This window comes from Lissotriton vulgaris, chromosome 9 (assembly GCF_964263255.1).
Source record: "Lissotriton vulgaris chromosome 9, aLisVul1.2, whole genome shotgun sequence".
Taxonomy (NCBI): domain Eukaryota; kingdom Metazoa; phylum Chordata; class Amphibia; order Caudata; family Salamandridae; genus Lissotriton; species Lissotriton vulgaris.
In genome coordinates, this window is record NC_141697.1 from 560537643 (window position 1) to 560557772 (window position 20130).

At 42.4% G+C, this 20130-nt stretch overlaps 1 pseudogene; it reads left to right on the plus strand.

Annotated features, from left to right (window-relative positions):
* The first annotated feature begins 5163 nt into the window (after positions 1 to 5163).
* On the plus strand, positions 5164 to 14419 carry LOC147691795 (uncharacterized; annotated as a pseudogene).
* Positions 14420 to 20130: the final 5711 nt, after the last annotated feature.

A 20130-nucleotide genomic window follows, 5' to 3' on the forward strand; every position in this document is an offset into this window, starting at 1 on the left:
TCCCATGATGCACTGGGCCAGGGACAGACTGATTTGCATATAGCCAGGTTCTGAGCTGGGATGGTGCAGTGAGATAAATAACGGTGATGGATCAAGCCCTGATCTTTGGACTGGGTAAGAGTGGTCTGCTTAATTCAGACACTCTGTTCATCACCACCCCCTTTTCTGAATCGTTTTTGGCCACTATAGGTGTGGCAGGGTATACTCAGACATGAGTCCCTTTCTCACTGGGGATGGAGGTAGTGTCGTATGCTGACGACACGCAGATTATGGTATCCCTGACCCACTCTGTCAGTGAAACTGCTTCTAACTTTAGGGCCTGCATGCAACTTGTTGCAGAGTGGATGGTCTCCAACTCCCTAAAGTTGAACGGGGACAAGACAGAGGTCCTGGTCTTTGGCAAAGACCAGGACATATGGTCAGATGACTGGTGGCCTCCTTCTCTAGGCAGCTGCCCTATACCTACCAAATCTGCTAGAAACCTAGGTGTCATCTTTGACACCCAGCTCTCCATGGAGCTACAGGTGAATAGAACGGTGGCGACCTGTTGGGGTGTCATCAAGACCCTGAAAAGGATTGTGCACTATCTGTCCCCACAGGCGCGGAAACAGGTGGTGATTGCCCTTGTTGGCTCAAGGCTCGATTACTGTAACTCAGTGTACGCCGGGGCCAACAAGGGCTTGCTCCAGCGTCTACAGGTCATACAGAACGCGGCAGCGCGGTTTGCTCTCGCTTTGCCCTGGTTGTCATCTATGACCCTAGCGAGGAAGAACCTCCACTGGCTCCCCATTCCGTCAAGGATCACCTTCAAACTCCTCTGCCTTACATATAAGGCTCTAACTGCAGGCTCGGCTGATGCCCTTGGTTCATTACTTACCAGATATGTTCCGAGCAGATGTTTACGATCCAGCGAGCAACACCAACTGGTAATCCCCAGAGCCAAGAAGGCTAGATGGGGGTCCAAAGCTTTTTCCATATTGGCACCTCTGATGTGGAATTCACTCCCCCTCGAAATCAAACGACTTCCTTCCCTTGACCTCTTCAGGAAGTCATTGAAAACTTGGCTCTTTATTAAGGCATACCAGTAGGCTCTGTTTCTGTCTGCTATCAGCTTTACATTTTGGTTTAGGCGCCTTGACGCCCACTGGGCATAGTTGCGCGTTATAAATAATATTTCATTCATTCATTCATTCACTGCACCATCAGGATTCAAGCAAGCCGGGCCGAAGACGGCTGAAATGCCAGAAACCGGTCCCCGGTAGCTTGTCTCCTTTCTGGTGAAGAATTGGATTGGTAGTTTAGTCTGCCCTGTTCCCATGATGCACTGGGCTAGGGACAGACTGATTTGCATATAGCCAGGTTCTGAGCTGGGATGGTGCAGTGAGATAAATAACGGTGATGGATCAAGCCCTGATCTTTGGACTGGGTAAGAGTGGTCTGCTTAATTCAGACACTCTGTTCATCACCACCCCCTTTTCTGAATTGTTTTTGGTCACTATAGGTGTGGCAGGGTATACTCAGACATGAGTCCCTTTCTCACTGCACCATCAGGATTCAAGCAAGCCGGGCCGAAGACGGCTGAAATGCCAGAAACCGGTCCCCGGTAGCTTGTCTCCTTTCTGGTGAATTATTGGCTTGGTAGTTTAGTCTGCCCTGTTCCCATGATGCACTGGGCCAGGGACAGACTGATTTGCATATAGCCAGGTTCTGAGCTGGGATGGTGCAGTGAGATAAATAACGGTGATGGATCAAGCCCTGATCTTTGGACTGGGTAAGAGTGGTCTGCTTAATTCAGACACTCTGTTCATCACCACCCCCTTTTCACAATCTACCTCAAGACTAGCCCTACCTCGTAAAAAACAATACCTACCTCACGCCGACGGGCGAAGCGAGCCAACACTCATCCTGGGCAGCCAAAAGGAAGACCCAGGAAACACAACGTATCCTTCTGCCCAGGTGCCCAGGCACAAAGACACAAGTTCTCTCTTGATAGACCTTACCACAAGACCGACAATAGAGTTTACAAGCCTGATTAAAACGACAACATGTCTCCGGGAGGCGGGATGGTGATCCTGCCGCCGCACCTCCGACAAGAAAGTGAAAGGGGGGAGGGGCGGGTGGGGATAGGGTGATAAGGGGGGAGCCTCTCTATGTATTTCTGTTTTACGTTCTTTCTATTTTTCAATCTTTTCTTCTTTCCACACTTTTTACGCCTCTGCACACAACGACGAACAGCGCCTACAAATCTCCACATAACGCTAGAGAGCCACACCGAGCCTCCAGAACACAAACGACCCCGCAGGGTCCAGAGTGCTGTGCTCACGGAACCACCGCAACACACAACACCAGAGGACGGGTAACAAAACGCTCATCCTGGCTTCAGACCTTAATATAGTTTCCCTAAATGTCAAAGACCTGAACCATCCCATTAAGCGCAAGAAGATAGTAAGCTACCCAGAAAAGACTAAAGGGGATATAATCCTACTAAAGGAAACAAAAGTAGACAAGCAAGACCTGAAACTAGTCAGAGCAAACTGGATAGCATATACGGCTTGCTCACCAGCATACAAAAAAAAGGGGGAGTTGTGACCCTAGTATCCGAGAGATCAAAGATTTCGATAGACTCCCACTCCCGTGATAAGGAGGGCAGAGTACTATAACAAACCTGTCAAGAGGGGAAGAAAAATTTCATGTGGTGAACATATATGGCCACAATACTGATGACCCTTCATTCTGGGAAGACGTGGCAGAAACACTAGACAAACTTCCCCAGGACGAACTCACGATCGTTGCAGGGGACCTCAACATCCCACTTGACCGTACACTACACAGACAATCCTCATGCCTGTACCACCCTACGAAATCGCACACAGCACTACAGAACATATGCACCAAATTCAACCTCAAAGACGCATTTAGGCTGCAACACCCGGACACAAGGGACTACACCTTCTATTCCAACCCACACAACTCCCACACCAGGATATATTAAATGTTAATATCAGTGACACACATACACCTGATAGACCAATCAGACATAGCACCAAGACTACTCTCAGACCACTCAGCCATCGGCCTAAAACTAAGCGGGTGCCACAAAGAAGAGGTCCCTAGAAGATGGCGTTTCAATAAGGAAATCATCTCAGACCCAGAAATCATAAAAGAAATAGAGGTGGCCATATCAGACTACGTATACCACAATGACTCCCCGGAGACTGGCGCTGGCATACTGTGGGAGGCCCTGAAAGCAACGATCAAAGGTAAATTAATAGGAATCAAGGCAAGGATAAACAAAAGGACAAACTGGGTGAGTCATACATAAGGATGGCCATGGCCCTCTACCAATCCCCCTCAGCTCGTATCACAATTAATGGCTCACTCTCGGACCCTTTCAAACTGAAGCAGGGAACCAGAAAGGGATGCCCACTCTTGCCAACACTCTTCCTGCTGGCTCTAGAACCAACATATACCGCCTAACGCTAGTGTTCGCATATGAGGGTTTTTTACTATCGTGAACCCCCGCACGTTATCATAGACCCTGAGAACACAGGACAAGTGGTTCATTCCCCCCCCCAATTTGATTTTTTGCTCTAGCCTAAGGAAGCTGAAGGAACTGCAATTCTTCTTTCTCCCCCCTCTCCCCCCCATTGATCTTTGAATCTATATATAAGCAGTGCGCAGCTGTGGGAAACCTTTTTTTTCCTAGCAGTACTTCAATGCTACTCTCCCACTCCCTAAAAACAAGGACGTAGGAAATAAAACTCCAAGCAAGCATAAACCCTCCCGATGCCCTCACTCAGTGCGCTCTCTACACTAAAACACTGTTATAAGCTTGCCACACACCCAAGGTGTACCTGAACACCTATATAATGTGATCCATGACTTGTGCAGTTTTATTACCTGTTCACCTGACTGTATATTGATTTGTTTATGTATGTTGTTTTATTATTATCCTTCATGTTAGTGACTACTACATTGCTCCCATTACCACTGTTCTTTCCTACTGCCCCTACCCTGCCATTGTGAAGCGCTCTGATATCTGTAAGGATCTTGTTCGCGCTATATAAAACTTTGAATAAATAAATAAATAAAATAAAAATACAGGGAAAACATGGCAGAGAATCAAGGCCGAAGCTACCCTAAAGAGGAAGTTAACGCAATACTATCAGAGTCATCAGTGTTGCAGGACAAAGACTTAGCACAAACTCTGGTACAGACCAATGAATGGGATGACCTAGCTGAAACCAAGAAGGAACTGGTTAAGACAGCAATACATGGATTATCATGAAGGAATACCTAGGTGCAAACTCGGCCCCTAAAGGCCTATGGGTCCAGAATGCCCCACGTATATTCCTTAAAGATCTCATATTTAGGAAAGAGTGGTCATCCATATCATGGAAATGCACCAGGGATTACCTAGTACTGATAATCAAAACAGCTACACGGTTAGTAGAAGCCCTCACAATCAAGATACAAGTGAGTGAAGCAAAACTGAAAACTACAGTGCATATCTCTGTCTATAAAAAGAAACTGGAAAAAATCAATAAAGAGATGAATGAAACAAAAGAATATATCACTCAGAATAAGATCCAAAAACTCAACAAAGATCTTAAGAAATTCTCGAAGGAGAAAATGCACCACTATTCAAAAGAAGACTATGTACTCCAAGACTGTAGAGAAGACAAGGAGTTCTCCGGGGACAGCTCAAACAATAACTCCAACCGGAGTAGTGATGATGGTTCCACTCCGAGGAGAGGTAGAGGACAAAATAGACGCAATCAACGCCGGAGGATGAATTCCTGGTAGACACCTAGGTATTTCAGTTACCCATCACAAAACTACCAACCACCAATGCCTAAATTTCCAGATTGGTTTAATCCGTACTTCCAAGGCCACCCACCAATGACCACTCAACCACCGCCTCCTTTTTTAGGGAGAGGTCCGGGACAACAGAGAGGAAGAAGAAAAGGAGTAACTGGAACGAACAAGAGAATCGGATGTACACACGGAGCATGACCAAAAACAACCCGGAACCAGTTCGATGAATCACTGGTAGTCAACCTAACTGAATTTACACTAACAACGGAACAAGAGAAGGTCTTGAGCAAAGGATTGGGTTTTGTTCCCACCCTCCCTCTTGACATTTTCAAACTGAGAAGCGAGATGGGTAAGTTCTGCAGGAAAATAAAACTAAAGGCCTTTTTTGAAGGTAAAGAAAAAGAAGCGACAACAAGTGACACAAACTTGAGACCAAAATCGACCTTCTGTCCCCCAACACATCTAGTCCCAATAGAGATTCAAGCCTTCGAGCAAGCCATCATGCAGGAGGTTGAAGACCTGAGTAAGACTGCAAAAAAAAAACATCTTTAATATGGCAAACCTGGAAAAGAGAGCAAGACACCCTAGAAGACATTCTCTTCACAGACATTTGGGAACATAAGACACCGAGACACTTTGTATTACAGTGTTGCAGAGTGGCCCTCACCGAGAATTATTTCGAATACGAAGGGACCATGTACGGAAAATGTCATGGTACATCTATAGGCAGTATATTTGCTCCAAGCATAGCAGGGCTGTATGTCAGTGCATTTGAACAGGAACATGTCAATACCCCGAACAACCCACACTTACAAGATATCAAACTCTGGCGTCGTTACATAGATGACGTGATAATGATCTGGAACAACACCTTGGAAACCCTCACTAAATTCATAACGTGGATCAACTCAAGGGACGAATGCCTGAAGTTCGCTTACACAGCCAACAGAAACAATCTGGACTTCCTTGACATCACCATTTTCGTACAAGAAGGCTCATTACATACCAAAACTTTCTATAAACCTACAGCTCGCAACAGCATCCTCTCATACAACAGTTTACACCCTCGGCCACTTAAGGAGAACCTACCCTACAGTAAATGTTTGCGTTTGAAACTCAATTGCAGCAATCTGAGTGACTACAAACAGCAAGCCAGAGGTCTGGAAGATAGACTCATGAAGAGAGATTACCCGATCAGAACTATAAAAAAGTGTCAGAAGAGGGCACGCAACCAGCCAAGAGAGAACTTGCTACAAACAAATATACAGGATGACCCAGAGGATCTACTGACCTGCGTCACCACGTATAATACAGGATCCAACTCAGTTAAAAAGATCATTAACAAGAACTGGAGGATCTTCACTTCACACTCCCTCAAATGGCCAAAACAAAGGTTTGCCAATAAGAGAACCAAGAATCTAAAAGACATACCGGTGCACACAAGACCGAAAACAGTGATGAAAAACAACAACCTAACAACAACATGGAACCTGACCCCCATTGTCGGACACTACCTATGTGGAGGATGCTCTGTTTGTAAACTTACAAAAGTGACCAAGAATCTCCAACTTCTGCCCAATCTGAATTGGGAATTAAGCAGCCATACAAACTGCAACACTACACATGTAGTGTACATAATCATTAGCCCATGCAAACTAAAATATATAGGGATGACCTGCTGCAAGGTGAAACAACGAATAATTGAACTCAGGAGCAACATCTCGTGCAAAAAAGCAACGACGAAGATGAGCAGACATTTCATAGAGAGCAACCATTCTACAGAAGACATCAATTGGGTAGTGTTGGAAACCCTCACTATAAAAAACCATAACATGGAACGAGTTCTGTATGAAAAGGAGCAACGCTGGGTCCACCGTTTGAAAACTGATAAAGAAGGAATGAATGTTAACATCCCATGGTATTCACTCACATAAGACCTACGGACTCCACATAACTGACTTGGCTTCCGACCTGGTCATGGGACGGAGACCGCACTTGTGACCGTGCTGGACAATCTGCGTTCGCGTGTCGACAGTGGTCGGGCAGCCTTTCTAGTGCTGCTCGACATGTCGGCCGCGTTCGACACAGTCTGCCATCAGACCCTGGCTAGGAGGCTGGAAGAGTGCGGGATTTGCGAGGGGGCCAGAGACTGGCTGATCTCATATCTTGAGGGCAGGCAACAGCTGGTGTCACTTCCGCCTTTCAGCTCGGAGCCAAGGAAAATTGGGCAGGGGGTGCCACAGGGCTCGGCCATCAGCCCGATATTGTTCAACCTGTACCTTCGTCCACTTGTCCAGCTAATAAAATCTTTTGGGGTCTCGGCATTTAATTATGCCGATGACACTCAGCTGGTGTTTTCCTTGGAAGGGAACAATGCGATCTCACTGAGCACCTTCCATCGCTGTATGGCAGCTACAGCGGATTGGCTTCGAGCAAATTCTTTGCAATTCAATAGCTCGAAGACGGAGGTGCTCCACTGTTCCACTGATCGGATCCCGCGGGCTTTACCCACCGATTTTTGGCCTAGCACTTTTCCCGAACCAGTGTTGGCATCGGAGTCAGCTCGTAATTTAGGGGTCATGTTTGGCCCTAACTTACAATTAGACCTACATGTTAACAAAACCACGGGAACATGTATGATGCTGCTCCGTATGCTACGCAGAGTTCTGCCTCTGCTCCCCGCCCAGTCCAGGCCAGAAATAGTCCGTGGGACTATTTTAAGCCGGCTTGATTATTGTAATGGTCTTCTCCTGGGGGCCCCAAAAAACTTGATAGGGAAGCTGCAGAGGGTGCAGAATATGGCTGCCAAACTGGCCCTCTCACGACCCAGATCTAGCTCTTCTACTCTTGCGCTTCGCGATCTGCATTGGCTCCCGGTAGATCTACGGGTCCAATTTAAAGCGGCCTGTTTGGTGTTCAGAGCGGTACACCGCCTAGGCCCTATCCCGCTACAAAACATGTTTGCATGGTATTCTGCCCCACGGCCTTTGCGGTCGTCATCGGCTCACCTTCTGGTGGTGCCTAGGTTTCAAAGAGTGAGGATGGGTGGCCGCTCATTTAGAGTGGCGGCAGCCAAATTGTGGAGCTACCAGGACTATCTTCCATTCAGGAAGGCTTTAAAGACCTATCTCTTTCCCAAGTAATGGTTGTGCGTTTGTGCTTGTCCAGTGTGGGGGTTCTCTGATCAAAGCGCCAGGATGCCCTCTGGGTGACAGGTTTGTGCTCTATAAGTATGCTAAATAAATAAATAAATAAATAAATAAATAAATAACATCACGGTATGTTCCCCCATGTAAAAGTTTCTACATGAACAGCACGGTATGTTTCCCACTCTGAAACATCTAGCTTAACCATACGCAGAAGAGCCGACACCATTAAAAAGATCGGGAAGACCCTATCATGAATAAATAAAACATAACTTAATATCACCTAAATACCTGTGTATCCAACGGAATACATAGTACCTCCTTTGCCAACTGCTGTGCCTACCATCAAGTCTCTCTTTACTGTCAACTCCTAGAACAACACGATCATGACAGACTCAGCAATGAGCAAATACTACCACCGACATCACTCTGTATCATGAGGACATGTTTACAAAGAACAAATATAATTGATCCCTACCTACACATCACTGTACCAATCGAAGTAGGTAACGTTCCCTTTGCCAACCAAAGTGCCAACCAAGAGTCTCTCTTTACTGTCAACTCCTTTAACAATACGATCATGACTGAGCAATGAGAAAACACCACCACAAATACAATCTACCACTACCTACACATCCCTTTATCAATCGAAGTAGATAACATCCTCATTGCCAACCAAAGGGCCAACCATGAGTCTCTCTTTTTTTTCGATTCACAAAGTATGACAAAACCAGCTCCAAGCGGTTGCGCATTACACGGGGATTAGAGTCAGAACAAGTCCCCATAACGGCAATGTCGGTAAGAGTCACAACGGTCGCTCGCTGAAAAAGGCAACAAACTGTAAGTAAATCCAGAATGGTTTAATGGCCTTTTATTCATTTTCAATACCAGCAACAGGTTTGCCAAGCTGGCCCAATCCGTCGATGCCACCAAAACAATTGTGAACAAAGGTAATGACGCCTGATTACGATGAGTCATTTGACTGTCTGCAACACGATGCTTGTTTCCACTAGAGCACGCACAATCTGACAAATGCGCATTATTTCATGAGCGACATTAGCAGAATATATGTTTTGAACCTAAACACCGCCGGTAAAGATTAAATTATCTTACTTCTAAAACATAAAGTTGGTGAGTACACCATCTTTTTTAATTTAAGAGCCAATATATATACTCTTAATCACTTGGTCCTGACGAAAGGCTCTAGAGATGCCAGGAGGCTGAAACATGTTGACCGATCTCACTAGTGCCAAAGGCTAGTAACTGGGTCTTAACACGCACGCTATTCTTTTTAGCTTCCTATACCAGTGCTCTACAGAATAAAAACACTTGAGACTGGATATAAGGAATGTTATACTACACCCACTTGAGCACTAGCACGCCCTCTTTTTTATTCTTGGCCACTACTGTCATTCCAGTTGGTCTTCCTCCATGTGGAGGTCAGCATATCATACGAAGGAAAAGACCCAATGATAATGCTGTTGCGGCACTGAATGGCGGAGAACCAAGATATACCGCCTAACGCTAGTGTTCGCATATGAGGGTTTTTTACTATCATGAACCCCCGCACGTTATCAAAGACCCAGGGAACACAGGACAAGTGATTCATTCCCCCCATAAATTGATTTTTGGCTCTAGAACCCCTCATCCAAGACATAAAACTAAACGAGAACATAAAAGGGGTCGGAATCAAGGACACCGTCATAAAATTAGCGGCGTTTGCGGAGGATATCCTGATACTAACAGAACAACCTAAGCCCTCTATTAAGGCCCTGATGACCACAATAGCACAATACTCCAAACTATCAGGTTATAAGCTAAACAACAAAAAATCAGAATGCAAACCACTAAACATCTATTGCATGAGAGAGTCGCTGGGGCATTCGGACTTGACCTGGCATACGGGACACATCAAATACCTAGGCATACACTTCGGTACAGACCTGTACAGCACCCTATGCCACAATGAAAAGTCCCTTCTAGAAAAGGTTAAGAACCTGCTAGAGGCCTGGTCCCCGAAATTCATCACATGGTGGGGACGCATAGAAACATTAAAAATGATGATCACGCTGATGATCAACTACCTGTCAAGCATGCTCCCTCTACTACTCACAGACGATTTCCATCGTAAAATCGACAACATACTCACCAAATTCCTCTGGCGGGACAAGAAAGCAAGGATCAGTATTAAGAAACTGAGACTTGCTAAAACACAGGGAGGTTTGAACCTAGCAGATTTCAAAGTCTACCAACTAGCCTTCCTAGCAAAACAGGTAACACAATGGGTGACCTAGACGCCAGACTACACACCAGCTTGGTTACAGGTAGAGAAGGCCATTCTAAACAACCTGCAACCCTTTGCCCTACTCACGACAAACACATACCCACGCACATCTAAGCTGATATTTTAAAAAAATACAAAATTAGCACTCCAAAAGATAGACAGGAGAATGGAGGTCAGCACCAGGGGTCCAGAGTCTTTATGGTCAAACAGCAAAATCAAATGCAAGGGGAATAGTCTTAACTTTGAGACATGGATAGAGAAGGGTATATGCTTTCCTCACCAACTAGAGACGGGGACGGCTCCTATTACTTTCTCTGACCTGAAAACAGGCTATCAACTAGAAGACCTAAATCTTTACAGATTCCTAAAGATAAAAGCAGCCCTATCGAAGACAAAAAGAATCAGCACCCAACCGTCGATCTTCCGCATTGTGTATAACATGAACAAACTAGGACACCAAGTCTCACAAATTTATAAGCTATTACCCAAAAAACACCAAACTCAATGCTAAAACAACTGAATACTGGGACAAACAGCTTCATCCCCAACTAAGCGACCAGGAGTGGGAAACGCTGTGGTCCTCAGCCACACAAAACAAGAGCACCCCAGTCCTTGCACAAACAAAATTCTGGTTACTTCACAAAACCTACTGGACCCCAGACCGACTATACACACTAGGCGTCAGAGAGGACTCCCTATGCTGGAACTGCAACACACAGAAGGGGGACCTAGCACACCTCATCTTCCACTGCCCAACACTCAAGGTTTTCTGGGGAAGGGTTTTTGACTTTATTGATAATGTGTTTAAACGCAAAACAACGAGGGACTTCGCCTCCCTTGCCACAGCATTTATGAGATCTGATCTTGCCTCTGGGAAGGAAAAGGAGCTAATGGACTTACTACTGACTGCTACTGTGAAACTGGTTCTAAACAACTGGAAAGACACTAGCAAAACTTGCTTCCAAGGATGGTAAAACTGGATTACTTACCTCAGAGGAGTGGACAGTTTGGCGATGCAGTACTCCCCATGGAAGGCATCTTCCCGGGGGCTGTGGGAGGCTCTGGACAGGTCCCTTGACCCATACAAGCCACCATAAACGAGTGAACCTAAGCTTATGGCTCTTGAGGAGCCTCGGAATAGACCTCAAGAACTCCGAACTGTGGACAATTGTTATGCAAGTTGACCAATCGGTCGCTAAGGATTGTGCCTAGATCGTATACCTCCCTATTGGGTTTTCTTATCCCTTTCTCCTCTTCATTCCTACTTTGCTGTCCTTTTCCGGTTTTCATCTCCTTCTATGACAAACCATACCACCAAGTGGGTAAGCAGGGCCAGCGCATTGTACTAACGTTCAGGATCAAACTTTGGTACTGCCTGTAACAGAAAATGTTGGCTGTATACATTATATCAAATGCTAATAAAAACAATTTAAAATAAAACTGAATTAACAAAAGAGGATCAAGATTCAGTTGTAGAGCCTGAAATCATAAGGTTCAAGATAAGAGGAAGTGAAATAAGATCTGAGACAGACTCTGATGAAAGTGATGGAGAAATAAATCAAAGAAAAAGTCCACAGAAAAGAGCTTGGAAATTTGAACGTGAGACAATAGAGACTGAAAATAAAAAGCCAAGAAAAGGAGATAATTGGCCTATACAATTTAAAGGACTGAAATTCAACATAATGAATGTGAATAAAAACCAAAAGGAACAAGTGAATGAAATAACCAGTTAAGAAGATCAAATAAAAAAGAATAAAGAACTTTTGCAAAGAACAAAAAGAGTGAGGAGGCCATTTTTGAAATGTAAATCCCCTGAATGGACTTATATTGCACTGTCTGATACTGAGGAAGTGGAGAGCAGTCAAGAGAACCAAGGTGAACATGGTGAGTGAAAAGTGACTATAAATTAACTGTGATTGTACTAAAAACCAAAGGATGGCACATTAAAGAAAGTTGACAAAACCAAAAGAAGAAGAATTGAAATGAAAGAGTTTAAAGAGCAGTTGGCTAAAAGGACATACTTCCAAAGTGTGAAAAGAGTCATTACAAAAGAAAAGATCTAAAAGAGCGGTTGGCTCGAAGGACATATTTCCTAAGTGTGAAAAAGACATTATTTTGAGAAAAAAAAGTTCATAATGTCTGAAAATGACAATAGAGGATCTAGATGCGGCTTTTTGCGCAAATGGTGTAGAATGTGGTTATATTGTTCAGGTGTATTAATGCTCATATGGTTCATTTTAGCAATAATTATTCCATTTAGACCGAATTCTGAACATTTGACTGAAAAGCATAACGGCACAAAGAGTGATAAGATACATGATTTAAAGAATGATGTAAAAATTGTGGATAATACTGAGCTTCATAGAGATAGATCAATTAATGATTTTTCGAAGAATGTTTTTACAAGATTGCTTTATGAGTATGTAGAGACCATGGATTTACATGATTGCTATATTTGCATGCAATTACCTGTGTCTGTATCAGAGGGTGTAACATATCATCACCTTCCTTTGACGTATGGAATAACTTGTAGTGTATTATTATTATTATTATTATGTTTCTTATATAGCGCCTGAATCGACCCCCGAAGGGGTATCTCCGCGCTTGCCTTGGGAACCCGTCCTGGCTTTTCCCTGTGAGATAGCCCCTACAGGGCATCCCCAAGGTGAAAGCCAGGCATCCCGCCGCGGGGGGGCCGTTGTGGAGATTAAGCAAGCTTAATGCCCAGAGTTGCAGAGTGTGAACCCATGATTAGGTCAGGCACCGAAGCAAGAATTATCGAGTCCATGGACATTTGAGCTCAAGACCCTGCCGAGTCGGGAATTGAACCCTGGTCCCGGGTCTGACCTCTGCTTCAGGGTCTGCCTGCTCTAACCAGTGAGCCACACTTCTCCAGCTTATTTTATAAACAGGCAAATTAGAATATTATGATGTAGATTATGTTTTTGCTAAACATTCTACAGCACATGGATTGAACAAAGTGAAACCTGGCAAAGTTTTTGGTGAATTTTTTCTTGAAACGAAAGAACTGACTTTAGAATATGCTTTAGATATAATTTAACATGCAAATTGAGAAAAGAAGAGAAAGTATTTTTAGACATGGTTGAGGACAGGAGAATTAAATATAAAATAAAAACAACTGAAAGTAAATTGAAAACACCACAGTGGAATTTCGAGGGTGGAAATTATGAAAAGAGTAATACTAATGTAGCAATAGGATTAGATTTGCCACAACAAGGGAAATTGTGCATTTGTAGAGATAACACTATGTATGACAACTACTTTTGTGGGTGCAAGCGAATGTAAAGACACATACAGAATTATGGGGAGATGGTGATTTAAATGTGGAAATGATCCTGTATTTCCAGGGATTTATTTTATATGTGGAAACAAAGCTTATTACAGGTTTCCAAGCCACTGGTATGGAACTTGTTATTTGGGTCTGGTCTTTCCAAAGATATTTCATGTAGATATGGGAACTAGAGGAATTCATGAAATAGGTAAACCACTAACACGTAGAAGAAGGGAAAGTTTTGCAGAGATAATAGGTGACATTTTTGGAGCATTGATACCAGCAGTGGGTATATCATTTAATGCAAATACAATTCAAAAACTATCAACGATAGTAGATCGTTTATCAACTAATACTGCTGGAGGATTTTTAGTGGTAAATACCAAAATGGTGGCCATGACAGCTATGGTGATGCAAAATCGACTTGCTCTTGATAGTCTACTAGCAAAAGAAGGAGGAGTTTGCGGAGTACTGAAGGTGCAACACTGTTGTACCTATATACCTGATAAAAGTCAAAACATTCAAAGATACATTAAGAATATTACTGAATTACATAAAGAAATTGCTCCACCGGAGGTTGATGGTGTCCTAGAGAAACTTGGCAAGAGTTTTTCTGCTGTAAAGAAATGGTTTGCAGAAATAGGTAGTTTACTGGTAGGGAAGATACTAATAGCAGTAACAATAGTAATATTAATGGCATTAATATTAAGATTAGTGTGCATATGTATTAGAAAAAGAAAAGCTGAAAAACAAACAAGAGTAAAAATTGAGAAAAATAAGCAGAGAGAACGAGAAATGGGAGAAATTGAGTTGGAAGAGTATAAAGAAAATGTGTATAACAACTCTAAAAGACAAAGTATGAAAGATACTAATATTTAAGCTATAACAAAGAAGAAAGAACCTGAAACATGTTCTTAGAAATTTTTTGTGGGGATGGTTTTGTGATGATAAAATCACCAAAGGGGGGAGTTGATGGAGCAGGGGAGAAACAAAAATTGTTGTACCCCTTGTAAAATGATTCCCTCATAACCGTAAAAATATTAATTGTGTGACGCATGTAAACTAATCAACAAAATGCACATGAGTTAGACACAAACTTGGGAAAACAAACAGCTGTTTTGCAAAGAAGCTAATTTGCTAATAAAAATAATGAGTCGAACTAATATAGAGCTGTGATGACTTAAATATAAAAGAAGAAATGCATGTATTTGTGCTTATGGTAGAATTGTTTTGTGGCAAAAGAATGCAGATGGTAAGTAAAAATCGAATATATGTTTGCTTTGCTAGGTAACACCTAACATGGTAAAATTAGAATGGTGGGAGGTAAACAGAAGGGCTTAATTTCTATATCAAATTTCTGTTGTGTTTGTTTTCATATTAGTTCCCATTTTGGGCTGCACGGCCTAGTCCGAAAGTGGTTGTTTAAACGCCATGGTGGAAATGAAATCCAAAGATGGCCCCCATGCATGCGCAAATGTGCTGACAAGTCACGAGTGTATGGCCTATCCCCGGAGCAAGATATGTCAAGGCCAGGCAGGCCTATGAACGGGGGTTGTGCCAAAGTTGCCTGCATTTAAAAGTCTAGGAAAGGATGAGAATTGAAATCTGAGTGTTTGGAATGGATACAAAATGATAGACAAATACAAATGTGAACATTAAGTCATGAGAAACTTCGATATGACTTTGCATTTTTTACGAACTGGTTTAAGCAAGGAGGACATGAGGTGATCATCACCACCCCTCTAATGGACCAATGAGAGATGAGTGTGGACCCTAAAAGTTTCAATTTGGGTTTAGATAGTTAGAGAAAAGGATATAAAAGAGTTTGTGCAATTGAGGGTTAAGGTTGGTTCAGTGGGTTTTTTATTTTCGCACCACGACATGCTGTCGGTTTGGACGATTTTTCTGGTGCAAGAGCCTTTGAAATTATTTGGACTTTAAAAATGTGATGGGGAAAGAAAACAAGAATCTGTCGCAGAGATTCTATGTCGGGAGGGAGACATCGAGGAGGTTAGAAAGACAGTCAGCTTGGAAACCTGTTCTATGCAGTTCTGACATCGCCCTATGGCAAATTGGTATTGCTTATTTTTTAATTTTCTTTGCTTAAAATGTTTTAAATAATGTTTAGAATGTGCTTGTCTAATAAGATCTTTACAATATAAAATTCTCTCCTAATGAATCTAGACAAAATTCTTTAAAATATAAACTCGAGTCTGTGTTTATTAAAATAAAACTCATGACAATCTAATGTTAAAAGTTATGGGAATAATGTGATTGAGCTGGACTTAATCGCCATCAACTGATTCCTACTAGTTGGTTCATCAACCAAATAGCGGAGTACCTTGATATTTGTTCCTTATAACTGTTAAGCATTTGAAAATTTTAATGTATATAATGTATAAAATTATTGTATAGGTTAATAAGGTACCCCGCTTATCCAGCAGCTCGTCTACTTGTCGCTGATTCAGGGGGCAGTGTGTTTTTTGGTGTGAGAGTGTGTGACTTGTGGTGCTATAGGCCCCACCGACGAGTGAAATAAGTTGCTCCTAGATTAGTGAAATGGTTGAGAGGGTTGTTTGAAAGCCGCGCTGCGTCAGAACAAGTTTTCTCCCCTGTGAGACTGGATTTTTTGTAAATGGCCGAACGGAAACTAATGGGAGACAAGGAGGGTACACCAAAGAGCCTTCTGAACTCCACCCTCGAATGCTTTTTGATAAAGGAGCTAGAGTATTAGACAAGGAAATTTCAGTGGTAGAACGACGTCTATCCATGGAGGGAGGAGCACCTATTTTTCGAATTCAGACTCAACCCCCAGTAGGGTGTCTTGGGACATTGAACTAGATATTTTTTTCAGGGCAGAAACAATAATGGAATTCTCATCTGCCACGCAGTCCCTGACCTACCACCAGGTGTCACCACAGACTAGACCACCTGTCAAAAGGAAGAAAAAGAAGAAACATGAAGTATCTTCCCTAGGAGCAAGTACCGGATTTAAAAAAAGCCCAGGACATACTTCAAAGGGGGACTAACACCAGCTTACCAGCCCCTACCGCTGCATTTAAGACTACAACTCTGCCATCTGACCCTACAGCAGTGGCGACACGCACAGGTAACGCTGTGGGGCGGTGAGGTGTGGCAGGTGCAGGGTTGGGTGGGGGGTAGTGGAGTGTGACATTCGACAGGATGGTGGAGAGTAGAGAAATAAATAAATAAAAGCACTTACTTCGCACTCACAGCATTGCCGAGTAGGTCCTCATATTGTGGGTGAGACTTTGGATCAGTAACACCCAGATCCCGGTTAAGGACGCAGTGGAAGAACTATTAACTCTTGATAGACAGGCAGGATGATTGGTGTGGTTTAAAAAAGTCAGACATTGTTTTTTTTAATTGGGATTGGGGATTATGTAGGACGGTCCACAGTCCATTTAAAATAAAAAATAATTACCCAGCTAAAAAGAAAATACTGGGACTATATTGAGTCTTTTTGCACTAATATCAGGGCACAAAGCACTTTAACCATTAGATTTTTACATTTTATAAGTTGTTTTAAGTTTGATAATTATATGCACAAGCACTTTATATACAATTTAAGACTAGGGTGCTTTGAATGCTATGAAATGTAGCTGGGCGAATGCCACTGTAATTTCATTGTGCCTGTTGTGCGGTTTTAGCCCTGAAACCACAGAACATTTTGTTTTCTTTAGTCCCCACTATGTTCACCCAAGAAAAACATGGATTATCCCAGCTTTTCGATTGTTGTTGTTCACACGTCCTGCAGATGCATTACTAGTGTTCAGATCTGATGCACCAAGGTGGCTTGTGTTCGCATTATCTAGATACTTGCTTTATGCTTGGTGGCAGAGGTCTAAGATGGGAAATTAACACCATTGGGCATGAGTCTGAAACATGGAGGTAAGTTATGATCATACGCTTACATAGGGGGCCTGTTGTATATACTGATATTTATGAACTGTCTTGTTGACTGTTGGTGTATCTTAAATGACAATGTAAACTGTTTATAAAGGCCTTAAAGAATTTCACCCAAGTAAACAAATCTATAATATTACTTTTAAATGATGTTTGGAATCATGAAGTCATGATGTAATTTTTACTTTTTTTAACTCAATTATATAATGTATGTTGTGAGACATTTTTGTATGTCAATGATCTTGTTGGTCGAATACATTTCTACTTTCTATTAGATTAGCAACAAATACTGCAGGTGCACTAAAGATCCTGAGAAAATAATTAACTTATATTATCTCTGTGTGCCTTAAACCTGATTGGAGCTTTTTATGAGAATCATGCATCGGTGTAGCAAATGTTCGAACTGTGTGATTTAAGCTAGTGGAGAGCAAAACTTTTCCAGAAACTGTGGACATGCTTTTTTCCGCTTTGAAACAACTAAGAGCAGAGTAGGGTGCAGTCTTTATGGGAGAACTGATTTAACTTAATCTATCCCCTCAAGAGAAATTTATACTGATTTGTTTTTCATTTGTATGACTTTGGTTGATTTGAAACTCATAATTACTAAATGCATTTATGTATACTTACTGATTGATACAATGTGGTAAATATGTCTATCTTTTCTTTTTATTGTAGGTCCTGAATAACTTAGGTCACTGTGTATTTTACTTTGGCTAGAATTGTTATACATCATTTAGAATCTTTAATATGTAATGTGGAACGTGTTTGTGGGGAGCTCAGGTTCGATTGCCAGAGATCGGTTGGAGCTGATCTGATAAGACTCCTGAGCTTGTGCACCAGTGGGTCATTTCTACTACTAGAATAAATAAGAATTTAACTCCAATTGACTCCTCCGCTTTGTACAATGGCGACGAGGTGTTTTAATTATTAATTTACCGACCCACTGTGCGCTAGAAGCAACTTTCTGCCATCATTTCTGAAGATCTTAAGAAGATCGCTTCTGAACTTACTTCGTTTTGGCTGGTTTGGCGTATTTTCAATTTTCAATTTTATTCTGCAGTGTTTGCTTCGAGAAATCCAGGTACTGTTGAGTTTATTTATCTTCTGGAAAAGAGACCGTTACTTACAGTGAACCTGCTTGCGCGTTTAGTCATCGCGCGCTCTGAGCAGTTCACGTGCAGCTACTGTTACGCAATCCTTTTAGCAACGGTTGCTAAGGAGTCTCTGGACCGCATTTGATAAGCTTGGAACGCATCGCTCAGGCCTTGGACGTCTGTGGAAGCACGCAACGTCGCGGCCATATTTATTTGTGTTCCGAAGCCTGTCAGCTGTTTTACGCGCTGATTGAAACTGAAGCTGAGTTACGAGCGCGTATATAAATGAGCTTATTAACAAGCTCACGCATTAAATTGTATTTCACAGATTCAGTGATTTCCACAGTACCAGTTTGTTTTTCCTTCATATTTACAAATCGAATTTGGTAATCAGTGATATGCACACTTATTCATGGCAAGGTGCATGTTGCTTTACTATTTATCACATCATCTACTAATTTTATCTGCTACAGTGATATGCACACTTGTTTATTTTGAATGCTACAGTGATATGCACACTTGTTTATTTTGAAGTGCATATTACCAGGCACATGCATCATCGTGAGTGAATGCGACTCTTTATTTGCGATTTTTAGCGAATCGCAAATAAGGAATCGCAATATGGGATGCATCATGAAATTCGCATATTTTATGCGAATTGGTAAAAATCACAATTTTTACCGATTCGCTTTAAATATGCGAATTCCTAAGTGTGAATTCGCATTTTGCGAAATCGCAAATTGCGAAACCGCACACATGATGCATCTCAATGAAGGTGCTGCCAGTGAGCCAGGAAGACAATTAAGTACACCTGATGCACCATTTCAAATGCTTCAGAGTGTACTGGCAGTTGAAGCTGTGGCTGTTGGAGGTGGAGGAGCCTGTCTTTTTGTCCCACTGCAATGGATCCTGTGAATGCCTCAGAGGAAAGTAACAGCAGGAAAAGAAAGGTCAAATTCAGTTACCTCGAGTTGGAGATCCTAATAGAGGAGGTGACAGTTAGGCAAGATCAACTTTTTGGTAAAATGTCCCTGAAAGTGCCAGATGGAGTAAAAATGAAACTGTGGCTGGCAATCCAAGCCAAAGTCAACGCTGTAGGAGTGGCACATAGGGACATAACAAATCTGCAGAAAAGGTGGTATGATTTGCGCAGTCGCGCAAAAGAAAAAATGGCAACGCGAATGAAGATGACCAAGAAGACTGGTGGGGGAACTCCAAAAGGCAAGCCAAACACACCCCTGGATGATCATGTGGAAGGGACACTTACTACAGAGGCAGTCATTGGCTTATTGGATATTGACACGTCTGACCTACCAGGAACCTCTCAAGGTAAGAGTGACTTATGTCATTTTTATTAACATCTTTGCCCTTGAAAGTCAATAGTAAATAATGTACAATTTTCTCTTCCATAAAATCGTTCACACTAAATGAAATCCTGGTGTTTTTTGACAGACGCAGCAATGCATTGTGGTACTTGTAGTTTTAAAGAATTGGGTTAGCAAAAATGAAAATCTTGTTCAACATACTGAAAGGACCTACTAATACAGTTTTAAAAGACACTTTTTAAAG